Genomic DNA, 12,727 nt, shown 5'->3' on the forward strand with positions numbered 1-12,727 from the left:
TTAAAAAAATAGCAAGAACTATAGCAATAGCCACTAAAAAGGCTCAGTGAATGTACACACACCAAAAAAGCAACAACAGTGAGTTTTGGTAGCTAACAAGCTTTGACTGGGGATCTATGAATACGAAACAAGAAAATGGGAAGGCAGCGCAAAGTGATATTGTCCCTGGATCAGTAATCCAGAAGCTCAGGCTACTGCTCTGGGGAAATGCATTTGAATCACACCTTTATAAATGATTGAATGGGTGAATCTTGCCTATGTCGAACAAAAGAGACACAGAGCATGTATCAGGAACAAAAACAGAAGTTGCTGGAAAAACTCAGCAGGTCTGGCAGCATCTGTGAAGAAAAATCATCGTTAACCTTTCAGGTCCGGTGACTCCTCCACAGAACATGTATCCCTGGCTACCGTTTACAAATTGGCAATGAACCTAAGTCTCTGCAGGTTTTTCACAGATTTTTCTGAAGAAGGGTCTAGGCCCGAAACGTCAGCCTTCCTGCTCCTCTGATGCTGCTTGGCCTGCTGTGTTCATCCAGCTCCACACCTTGTTATCTCAGGTTTTTCACTCTGCTGACTCCAGACATTAGTGACAGCAAGAACCATACAAGAAAAACAGGTTTTAGGGGAGAAGGGATTTAACAGCAGCCTGCCCTCTTAATCATACTTTGCCATTGTGGTCAGAATGAACTCCCTTAATAAGAAGCAACTGTGTTCAAACTCTGATGGAATAAAATCTTTATATTCACAGCGCGTAGAAAACTCGGAAGTCATTTCCAATTGAAAGCCGTGAAAAGAGTGAAAGAAAGCAAAAGTGAAGATGATGCGCACCTTGACAATTATTTTAAATAAAATACCAGAACATAATGTTACAAGGTAAAGTACCAGATGATATGTTATATCAACTACCAGTATCTAGGAGCAAAACAAACACTGGGGAATGCTGGAGAAACTCAGCAGGTCTGGCAGCAGAAATAAAGTTAATGTTTCAATTTCAGCACGACTTCAGAAGTGAAAAGAATTTGACTTTTTTTAACATATAATTTTTGCAGAGGTGTGAGAGCAGCAAGGAGGCAGATGGCATAGTGGCCCAGTGCAAAAGCCAAAAAGGTTGTTCGTGGTGGAGAAAGAGAAAAAAAGATGTAAAATGGGCATACATTTGGGTGTGAACTGGGGTGGGCGTGTGGAAATGTCATACTCATCAAGCACCATTAAAGGGCAGGGAAACTCAATAATAGAACAAACTTAAAGGCTTTGTATCATAATGCATGAAGCATTCAGAATAATGGATCAAATTGAGGTCACAAGGACTTTAAACTAATTAAAGGGTGGGGAGGGCTCAGGAGAGGTTATTAACATTTCAGAACAAGTAAAAGGGCAGAGAGTATGGAAAAAGTCAGGAATCTAACTTCAGGCACAGCACATAAATAGATAACTATGAGAAGGGGGCTGTCAACTTAGGACTGAGGGTGTTATATAAAACAATGTAAATGAACTAGTAGCACAGATTAAAATTGGTGGATGTGATGTGGGTATCGCAGAGACATGGCTGCAAGGGGATCAGGGCTGGGAACTAAATACCCAAAGATACACATCCTATTGAAAGCAATTGGGTAGAGGGGGTAGAATTGCCTTGTTAGTAAAAAATGAAATTCAATTGATAGCACGAAATGATACAGATTCAGAAGGCCTGGAATCTGTGTGGGTAGAGTTGAGGAATCACAAAGGAAAAATGACCCTGACGGGAATTGTGCACAGGCCTCCTAGCAGCAGTCAGAATATGGGGAAGAAAATAAATCAGGGAATAGAAAAGGCATGTAAAAAAGGCGCTATTACAAAAATCACGGGGCACTTCAAGATGCAGTTGGACTGGGAAGATCAGATTGGTAGCGGATCCCATGAAAATGAATCTGCAGAATGTGTACAAGTTTTTTTTGGGATCTATAGGTTTGAGGCTGGAAGAGCACAGCAGATCAGACAGCATCCAAGGAGCATGTAGGTCAACATTTTGGGCCGAAACCCTTCGTCATGTCCTATGGTGCTAGGTCTGTTGCTGTTTGTAAAATATGTAAACAAAAGCGATGAGAACATGGGCAGGGAGAAGTACATTTGTAGTTGTCTCAAATATTGGCCGTGTAGTTGACAGTGAAGAAGAAGGTCTCAGGTTACAGGAGGATATAGACAGATTAGTCAGGTGGGCAGATCTGTGGCAGATGGAATTTAACCCTGATAAACGTGAGGCAATACATTTCGGAAGAAGTAACTTAGAAACATAGAGAATAAGAGCAGGATGAGGCCATTCTGCCCTCCATCATTAGAATCATAGAACCCTGACAGTGCTGAAAGAGGCCATTCAGCCCATTGAGTTGATGCTGATCCTTTAAAGGGCACCCCACCCAATCTCCATACATTTGCCATGGCTAATCCATGTGGCTTGCACTATCCCTGGACACTACCGGCAATTTCTGATCTTCCAACTCCATAGCCTGTTCCTGCTTTCCCCTCATATCATTTGATCCCTTTAGCCCCAGGTGCAATATTGAACTCCTTCTTAAATCATGCAATGTTTTGCCCTTGATTGTTTTCTGTGGTAACGAATTTCACAGGTTCACAGCTCTCTGAGTGAAGAAAATTCACCTCATCTCAATTCTAAATGATTTACCCTGTATCCTCAGGCTGTCACCTCTGGTTCTGGATACCCATCATCGAGAACATCCTTCTTGCTTCTACCCAGTCTAGCCCTGCTAGAATTTTACAGGTTTCTATGAGGCCTCCTCCTTATTCTTCTGAACTGCAATAAATATAATTCTATCCAATCCACATGCCAGTCCTGCCATCCCAGGAATCAGTCTGGTAAATCTTTGTTGCATTCCTTCCAGAGCTAAAGCATCATTCCTCAGAAAAGGGGACCAAAACTTCATTCACTATTCCAGGTGTGGTCTCACCAAGAATCTGTACAATTGCAGCAAGACCGTCCCTGCTTCTATACTCAAATCATCTTGCTATGAAGGCCAAAATGCCTTTTGTTTTTTTTACTGCCTGTTGCAACTGCATGCTTACTTCCAAGTGTCTGGTGTACAAGCACACCCAGGTCTCATTGCACATTCTCCTGTCTCAATTTGTAGCCATTCAGATAAAAATCTGTCTTCCTGTGTTTCTGTGGAAACCTCACTTTTATCCACATTATACTGCACCTGCCTTGTATTTGCCCACTTACTCAGCTTGTCCAAATCACACTGAAGCATCTTTGCATCCTCCTCACAGCTCACCCTCCCACCTAACTATGTGCTGTCTGCAAATTTGGAAATATTTCATTTAGTTCCCTCATCATTAATATTAATATATATTGTGAATAGCTGGGATCCTAGCACTGATCACTGCGGTATCCCGCTGGTCATTGGCCAAAGGGTCTCTTCCTTGCTGAATGACTCTGTGACTCCATGACTGATCTGATAATCTTCAACTCCACTTTCCTGCCTTTTCCCCAAAATCCATGGTTCCCTTACTAATTAAGAATCAGTCTATCTCAGCCTTGAATACAGTTATCAAACCAACTATGACAGCCCATCTGCAGTACAGAAATCTACAGATTCACTTCCCTCTGAGAGAAGAAATTCCTCCGCTACAAGGTAGCCAGGATGGAACTGAAAAATGGACTCAGGAGAGCTAGAAGTGGGTATAAGAAAACCTTGGTGGGTAGGATCAAGGTAAACCCCAAGGCTCCCTAAGCTTATGTGAGGAACAAGAGGATGGCCAGAGTGAGGGTAGGACCAATCAGGGACAGTGGAGGGAACTTGTGTGCAGAGTCAGAGGAGGTAGGGGAGGTCCTTAATGAATACCTTGCTTCATTATTCATCAGTGAGAGGGACCTTGGCGTTTGTGAGGACAGCATGAAACATATGCACAAACAGGTTGTTGTTAGGAAGGAGGATGTGCTAGAAATTTTGAAAAACATGAGGATAGATAAGTCCGCTGGGCCAGACGGGATATACCCAAGGTTGCTACGGGACGTGAGGGAAGAGATTGCTGCCCCTTTGGCGATGATCTTTGCGTTCTCACTGTCCACTGGAGTAGTGCCAGAAGAATGGAGGGTGGCAAATATCATTCCTTTGTTCAAGAAAGGGAATAGGGATAATCCTGGAAATTACAGACCGGTCAGTTTTACTTCTGTGGTGGGCAAATTATTGGAGAGGATTCTGAGAGATAGTATTTGTGTTTATTTGGAAAAGCACAGTTTGATTAGAAATAGTCAGCATGGCTTTGTGAGGGGCAGGTCATGCCTCACAAGCCTTACTGAATTCTTTGAGGATGTGACAAAACACATTGATGAAGGTAGAGCAGTGGATATGGTGTATATGGACTTTAGCATGGCATTTGATAAGGTTCCACATGGTAAGCTCATTCAGAAAGTAAGAAGGCATGGGATTCAGGGAAATTTGGCTGTCTGGATACAAAACTGGCTGTCCAATAGAAGACAGAGGGTGGTAGTAGATGGAGAGTATTCAGCCTGGAGCTCGGAGACCAGAGGTGTGCTGCAGGGATCTGTTCTGGGATCTCTGCTCTTTGTGATCTTTATAAATGACTTGGATGAAGAAATCGAAGGGTGGGTTAGTAAGTTTTCCGATGACATGAAGGTTGGTGGAGTTGTGGACAGTGTGGAGGGCTGTTGGAGGTTGCAACGGGACATTGCCAGGATGCAGAGCTGAACAAAGAAGTGACAGATGGAATTCAACCCAGAAAAGTGGGAAGTGATTCATTTTGGAAGGTCGAATTTGAATGCAGAATACCGGGTTAAAGGCAGGATTCTCGGCAGTGTGGAGGAACAGAGGGATCTTGGGGTCCACGTCCACAGATCCCTCAAAGTTGCGACCCAAGGTGATAGGGTTGTAAAGAAGGCATATGATGTGTTGGCTTTCATTGGCAGGGGAATTGAGTTTAAGAGCTGTGAGGTTATGCTGCAGCTCTATAAAACTCTGGTTACTTGGAATATTGTGTTAAGTTCTGGTCACCTCATTACAGGAAAGATGTGGAATCTTTAGAGAGGGTGCAGAGGAGATTTACCAGGATGCTGCCTGGACTGGAGGGCAGGTCTTATGATGAAAGCTTGAGGGAGCTAGGGCTTTTTTCTCATTGGAGTGAAGAAGGATGAGAGATGACTTGATAGAGGTGTACAAGATGATGAGAGGCATAGATAGAGTGGATAGTCAGAGATTTTTTCCCAGGGCTGAAATGACTATTATGAGAGGGCATAATTTGAAGGTGGTTGGAGGACGGTATAGGGGAGATGTCAGAGGTAGGTTTTTCACTCAGAGAGTGGAATGCGCTGCCGGCCCTGGTAGTGGAGTCAGATACTTTAGAGACTTTAAACAAATCTTGGATAGGCAGATGGAGGATAGTAAAATGCAGGGTAGATTGACCTTAGTAGGATAATAGGTCGGCACAACATCGTGGGCCGAAGGGCCTGTACTGTGCTGTAATGTTCTACGTTCTATCTCTGTATTAAATGTGTAACACCTTATTCTGAGATGATGTTGTCAGGTCCTAGACTCTTGCACAAGGTCAAACAACCTTTCTGCATCTAACCTTTCAAGTCTTCCCTTTTCATTCTTCTAAACTCCAATGTGTCCAGGGCCAATCCACTCAACCTTTGCTCAGTGTGTCCCTCTATACCTGGGATCAGTTGAGTGAACTTTCTCTGGACTGTCAGGATTTCTTTCCTTAGATAAAGGGTCCAAAACTGTTCATTGTATTCCAGCAGTAGTCTGACTAGTACCTTGTTTAATGTTAGCAAAATATCCCTAATTTTATACTCCATTCCCTTTGAAATAAAGGCCAACACTTCATTTATCTTCTCTATTATCTGCTGAACTTGAATGTTAGATAAAAAGGAAAAGTCCTTGACAGTGTGGAACACATTAAATAGCAGGAGAATTTCTGGGACAAATCCAAAGTGAATACGACAAATAATGTAACAAATAATATGTCTAGAAAGGCTACCTAAGAGCAAGGACAAAAAAGGGGATCAACCACTTTAAGACAAAAACATGCAAAGGAAAGGAAATAGAATGATGGGCACAAACTATGGCATGATGTTACTGAATGTAACATTGTGTCTGAAAGGCTGTGAACTGCCTTATTTAGAGATGAGCTGCTGTTCCTTGAGCTATGACTGAGCTTTCTTGACAGACCCCCAGGGACAGAGGGAGCAGAGATGGAGCCAAGTGGAAATCTAGTAGGATAGTACATGCTCCTGCTACCGAGTGTCGGTGGTGGAGGAAGTGGATAGAACATAGAACAGTACAGCACAGTACAGGCCCTTCGGCCCACGATGTTGTGCCAAACTTTTGCCCTAAACCTAAGGTCTATCTAACGTCCACCCTTACGTTATACTATCATCCCTATGCCTATCTAATAGCCGCTTAAATGCCCCTAATGAGGCCGACTCCACTACCCTCTCCGACAATGCATTCCACGCCCCAACCACTCTCAGAGTAAAGAACCTACTTCTGCCGTCTCCCCTATATCTACCTCCACTCACTTTAAAACTATGCCCCCTCATAATAGCTACCTCCACCCTAGGAAAAAGTCTCTGGCTGTCCACTCTATCTATACCTCTGATCGTTTTGTACACCTCTATCAAGATTTTGTACACCTCTATCAAGATGCTTGCTGATGTGATGCCAATCGAGTGGTTTGCTTTGTCCTGGATGATATCAAACTTCTTGAGATTTTGGAGCTGCACTCAACCAGGCAAGTGGGGAGTATTCCATCATACTCTTGACTTGTGTCTTGCAGCTGGTGGAACTTTGGGGAGACAGGAGGAGAGTTACTCACTGCAGAACTCCTAGTTTCTGATCTGCTGTTGTAGCCACTGTGTTTACATAGCTAGTCCAGTTCAGTTTGTGGTCAGTGATAATCCCCAGAATATTGATAATACAGGATGGTAACATCATTGAATATCAAGGGGTGGTGGTTAGATTATTTCTTATTGGAGATGGTCATTGCCTGGCATTTGTGTGTTGCCAATGCCACTTTCCAGTTGTGAGTCTAAGATCTTGCTACACTTAGGCATGGACTTCTTCAGTATCTGAGGAATTGCAAATGGTGCTGAATATTGTGTAATTGTTGGTGAACATTCCCACTTCAGACCTTATGGTGGAAGGAAGGAACTGAAGACAGTTGTTAGACCTCAGATGGAGTGCTATGTATAGCTGTGGGTGCCACTTAATAGGAAAGATGTGAACACATTGGAGGGAGGAGAGGGAGAAGCTGTTCCCACTTGGAAAAGGAACAAGAACGAGAGGGGTGTAGATTTAAAGTGATGTACAATGAATGCAAGGGGGCATAAGAAAAACATTTATCACAGAGCAAATGGTAGTTAGGGTTGAGAATGCAGTGTGTGGAATTGTGGTGGAGGCATGTTCAAGAGAGGCATTGAATAGTTATTTGGATAGATATGGAATACGGGGATTTGGGGAAAAGGCAGGAGATTCGCGCGAGCTAACAGAAGCAGTATAGGCATGATAGGCTTAATGGCCTTCTTCAGCGCCATGACAGTCCAGTGATACTGTGATTCTATGTTCCTTGATGTGAGATGAATGATCAATGCACTTGTCTTGAAAAACATGTAATTCAACATCCACGTTAGCTTTCCTTTTTCGAGGCATTTCAAAATTCTCAAAAGAATGGGACGAGCAACAACACAAAGAACCCTAATGAGATCAAGAGGATACGTGTCCAAACAAACTCCCAGTAACATTTTTATATGAACATGCGCTTCACTATAACTTATTGATGTCTATAGATTACCAACGTATGTTGGTGTAAAATGACTTTGCTAAAAATATTAAACTTGATGAGAAGGACAAGCAAAATTATAAAAGTCACAAGAAGATGAAGACATTATGAAAAACAATATGTTTTCATAAAATGCAATTCCATTCTTCATTAAAGAAACTTCTTGTGTTATGAGTGAGCTGTAAAAAGGAATTCCAGAACAGATATTGCACCTCAGCAATAGTTCAGGAGAGCAGTATGTGGCTAAAAGGAGGAAGGATGTGCAACTGGATGTTGACATTGTTCATCATTCAAATAGAGCTTATCATTCCAATAAATTTAGTCATCTGAATATTGTCCATCATTCTAATACAGTTCTTTCATTCAAATATTGTTCATCATTCTAATTTAGTTCGTTATTGTAATACAGCTTATCATTCTAATGTTGCTCATCAATCCAACACTATTCTACATTCTAATAAACTTCATCTTTATTGGAATGATGAACAATATTACAAAGTTGATCATTCTAATGTCATTCATTTGTCTAATATTTATCATCATCCTTCACACTTTCTGTAGTGCAGTGACGTCCTTTCTATAGCGTGGTGCCATACTAGCACAGAGTACTCCTGTTATTGTCTAACCAGAGTTCTATACAGCTGCAACATGAACTCCGTCCTCTTATAATCTATGCCATGTCTAATAAAGACAAGCATCCCGCAAGGTTTCATAAACACCCGATTAATGTGTCCTGCGACCTTTATGGATTTGTAGGCAAGCACCCCAAGATCCCTCAGTTCCTCTATTCTTGGTAGTGTCTTCTAATTCATTGAGTCCTCCCTTATCTTGTTCCTTCTTCCAAAGTGCATCACCCCACCCCAGTTTTCAGTGTTAAATTCTATTTGCCACTGTTCTGTCTGTCAGACCAATCCTCCTTTAACCTACAACACAAATGGACTGGCTGATTGGCAAACTGATATGGCAGATCACTCTGTGTATTTGATTTAAAGCCAATAGATACATTAACAATGTTTTTCAGTCATTTCAAAATGATTGATTTATTATAAAACAAAATATATTCAATGGCAATACAAATCTGGTTAATACACTTAATTTATAATATGAAAATATAAATTTTTACTCCGCTAAATTAGCCAAAACACACACATACCCACACACACACATACACATACCTACACACAGACACAGACACAGACACACACACACACACACACACACACACAAAGACACACACATACACAGACACACACAAAGACACACACATACACAGACACACACACACAAGATAAAAGGGAAAAAACAGATTTCTCTCGTAGAGATTCACTTTAGGAGTATGAACACTTTTGTCCATTAACTCTTAATTCTTGAAGACAAACAAAAGGGATAAGTGTGGAATTTTCAAACAGCTGTCAGTCTAACAGATACTAAACATGAGCAAAATGTCCCATGGATTTTAGCCCCTACATTTTCCTCAGGTGCCATGTCACTGAGCAAACTTCCAGACACTGTTCAACAAGACAGTCAGAGTAAACTGGGTCAGCCTGCAGGTACATCGATCAATCCAGAGACAGACATTTCTGAGAAACAGAAGAGCTGAGGTGGGATGCTCTTCTTTTGCAACATTTCAAGAAGGCAACTAACTACCACCTTCTCAAGGGCAACTAGAGATGGGCAATAAATACTGGCCAGCCAGCAGCACCCATGTCTGGTAAAAGGTTTAAAATTCCATTTGCCACTCGCCTGCCCTTTTGCCACTCAAATATATCCCTGTTCTCCATTAGTATAATCTTGCTTATTGCTATTCCTCTCTGGTGGCATCATCAGCAAATCTTGAGATTTCCCCTCATTTTGTGATATATAAAAACACGTTTCTCCCGGCACTGACCTTTGGGAATACCACTGATTGTCAGCCTCCAGTTTGGAAGAGAACCTTTTCCACATCTCCCTAATTTTGTTTGCAATTCCCCGTGAGTCAGAATTTTGTTAACCAACCTTTTATGTGGGGCCTGCACAGAAGTTAGTTAGCCCAGTTGGCTCTATAGCTGCTCTCTGATGTGGAGTGATGTGAGCAGCTTGGATTCAATTCCCACACTGGCCAAATTTACCAGAAGGGCCCTCATTCTCAACCCTCACCTGAGGCATGGAGACCTTCAGGTTAAACCATCACCAGTTTCTCTCCCTCATGTGAGAGCAGTCCTATGGTTGGGTAGGACGATGGTAATGTTACCTCTAATTTGTAATTTCATGCCTCAGTGAATGGACACTGGATTGTCTGTAGATTGTCAGCATGTGGACTTCTGGAAAATGTCCTGTGAAGTACGTCTAAGAGGTTTTTTTCTAAAGTTGTGAGTTCAAAAATTGGAAATGTATTGCACAATCCATATCACAGTACAGGAGGTGTTGGAAGTATTAGAATGTAAGAAGGTGAATAAATCTCCTGGTCCTAACCAGATATATGCAAGAACCCTGCAAGAGGCTAGGGAAGAAATTGCAGAAGCCCTGGCTGATATATTTACATCATCGTTAGCCATGGGTGAGGTCCTGGAAATCTAGAGGGTAGCAAATGTTGTGCCCTCATTCAAGAAGGGCTGCAAAGAAAAGCATGGGAATTATAGACCAGTAAGTCTAATGTCTGTGGTAGATAACTTACTTGAGAATATTCTGAGGGATAAGATATATATGCATTTGGAAAGACAGGGTTTGATTAAGAGTAGTCAGCGTGGCTTTGTGCGTGGGAGATCATGCCTCACAAATTTGTTAGAGCTCTTTGAAGTGCAGGGCAGTAGACGTGGTCGATATGGATTTCAGTAAGGCCTTTGATAAGGTTCCACATGGTAGGCTGCTCTGGAAGGTTAGATCACATGGAATCCGGGGAGAGTTGACAAATTGGATACACAATTGGCTTGATGGTAGGAAGCAGAGGGTAATAGTGAAGGATGCTTGCTTGACTGGAGGCCTGTGACTAGTGGTGTGCCTCAGGGATCGGTGCTGGGCCCATTCCTGTTTGTTATCTTACCATTGACTTGGATGAGATTATACGAGGCATGATTAGTAAGTTGACGGATGACACTAAAATAGGTGGTATCGTGGATGGTGAGGAAGGTTATCAGAAATTGCAGCAGGATCTTGACCAGCTGGGGAAGTGGGTTGAGAAATGGCAAATGGAAATTAATATAGATAAGTGTGTGGTGTCACATTTTGAAAAGTCAAATCCAGGTAGGAGTTTCGTGGTGAATGGTAGGGCCTTAAGGAGTCTAGTGGAAGAGAGGGACCTTGGAGTTCTGGTACATGGTTCTCTGGGAGTGAAATCACACGTAGACAGGGCAGTGAAGAAGGGTTTTGGCACACTGGCCTTTAACTGTCAGGGCATTGAGTACAGAAGTTGCAAAGTTATGTTGCAGTTGTACAGGATGTTGGTAAGGCCGCACTTAGAGTATTGTGTTTAGCTTTGGTTACCTTGCTATAGGAAGGATGTTATTAAACTGGAAAGAGTGCAGAAGAAATTTACAAGGATGTTGCCAAGACTCAAGGGACTGGGTTATAGGGAGAGGTTGGACAAGCTAGGACTTTTTTCTTTAGAGTGCAGGAGACTGAGGCGGGGGATCTTATAGAAGTGTATAAGATCATGAGAGGCATGGATAGGGTGAATGCCCTGAGTCTTTTTCCCAGTGTTGGGGAATCGAGGACTAGAAGGATCAGTTTAAGGTAAGATGGGAAAGAATACATGGGAACCTGAGGGGCAACTTTTTTACACGGAGGGTGGCACGCGTATGGAATGAGCTGCCAGCAGAAGTGGTTGAGGTGGGTATCTTAACAATATTTAAAAGGCATTTGGTTGAATATATGGATAGGAAAGGTTTAGAAGGATGTGGGCCAAGTGCAGGGAAATGGGGTTAGCGTGGATGGACATTTTGATTGGCACGGACCAGTTTGGGCCAAAGGGCCTGTCTCTGTGCTGTAGGACTCTATGCATGAGTTATTTAAGAAATTGGCTGACTAACAGGAGACAGAAAGTAATAGTAATGAGTATGTAACAAAAAACAGAAGTTGCTGGAAAATCTCAGCAGGTCTAGCAGCATCTGTGAAGAGAAATCAGAGTTAATGTTTTGGGTCTGGTGACCCTTCTGCCGAACATTTTTCTTCACAGATGCTGGCAGATCTGCTGAGCTTTTCTAGCAACTTCTGTTTTTGTTCCTGATTTACAGCATTAGCAGTTCTTTCAGTTTCTATTTATTAAGAAGTATGTATTGAATTACCAGAATGTGACAAGTGGTGTCCCCCACCAATCTCTATCAACACAAACTATTTACTGTATTCATTAACTCAAGGTCGAAGGCCAAGCCACATTTCTCATTTGGCCACTGATTGAAGGTTAAATGATGTTTTCGGAAGTGTTGATGGGACTATTGTAGCCATTGATAAAGGTAGATAAAGAGATTGAGTAGATTCTTCAGCAAATGGATCTCAATTTGGCAAAGATGGAATTTATTACCTGATGACCTGTGGGAAATTGAAAAGGGATGTGTGGGAAAGGTAAAGAAGTGGAGCTAGTGGAGATGCTTTTCAAAAGAAATGTGACAATGGGTTGAACATCCATCCTTCTCTGCTTCTTTATAAAGGCTGGGAACAACAGAAAGCCTCAGTGACTTGGTTTCCAGTCACATGGTCCAACAAAGTACTACAGTTTGGCACAGATAATAATCGAACAGGTCAATGAAATTCCAGCTTTCACAATCACAGAGATGGGATTACAAAGGGGTGGCATGAAGAAAAGGGAAGTCATTTTGACATTTATAAATCTGGTGTCAGAGTGGTTTCCAGATTTGAGCGTGAAATCCAGTCACAGTCAGATACAAAAACATTATCAAATACCCCTGTATTTTTCAAATCTTTTGTTTTTAGTTGCTGTGTTAATTGGAACAGTTTTGTT

The sequence above is a fragment of the Rhincodon typus genome, chromosome 35 (assembly GCF_021869965.1).
Source record: "Rhincodon typus isolate 14 chromosome 35, sRhiTyp1.1, whole genome shotgun sequence".
Lineage (NCBI taxonomy): Eukaryota > Metazoa > Chordata > Chondrichthyes > Orectolobiformes > Rhincodontidae > Rhincodon > Rhincodon typus.